This window comes from Trachymyrmex cornetzi, unplaced genomic scaffold (genome assembly GCF_001594075.2).
Source record: "Trachymyrmex cornetzi isolate Tcor2-1 unplaced genomic scaffold, Tcor1.1 scaffold1655, whole genome shotgun sequence".
Taxonomy (NCBI): Eukaryota; Metazoa; Arthropoda; class Insecta; order Hymenoptera; family Formicidae; genus Trachymyrmex; species Trachymyrmex cornetzi.
The window spans coordinates 13,227-13,915 of NW_017296262.1; the positions used below are offsets into that span (position 1 = coordinate 13,227).

A 689-nucleotide genomic window follows, 5' to 3' on the forward strand; every position below is an offset into this window, starting at 1 on the left:
ATACGCGGTGGCCTCAGTCAATGTTCCGGCAGATACGCGCAGGTTAATAACAAGTACATGCGTTCGTACGACTCATCGAAACCGTTGTCGTACCTTATGTACTACGATGTGAATAATCTGTACGGATGGGCGATGTGTCAACCATTGCCGTACGCCGAATTTCAATGGGTCAAAGACGTTGCGAACTTTGACGTGAGCGCGATCGCTCTGGATTCGCCCATCGGTTATATTTTCGAGGTCGATCTCGAGTATCCACAACATCTCCATGACATTCACGCGGACCTGCCTTTCTGCCCGACGCGCGATAAGCCGCCTGGTAAGTGCGAGGATAAACTTCTAGCGACGCTGTACAATAAACAGCGTTACGTCATTCACTACCGCAATCTACAGCAATGTACTCGTCACGGTCTTCGCGTAACAAAGATCCACCGGGTGCTACAATTCGCGCAATCTCCATGGCTTCGCGAGTACATCCAACTCAATACCAATTTCAGAATTCGTGCGAAAAACGATTTTGAAAAAAATTTGTATAAATTAATGAACAACGCGGTTTTCCGAAAAACCATGGAGAATGTGCGCAATCACGTCGACGTAAAATTATTAACAAAGTGGGACGGACGATACGGCGCGGAGGCAATGATCGCGAAACCGAATTTCCACAGTCGTAGCATCTTTGCGGAAAATTTAAT

The 689-nt window shown here is 47.0% G+C and overlaps 1 pseudogene; it reads left to right on the top strand.

The window, feature by feature from the left end:
• The window catches only part of LOC108759013 (uncharacterized), a 2,637-nt pseudogene that overhangs the window by 1,581 nt on the left and 367 nt on the right, over positions 1-689 (top strand).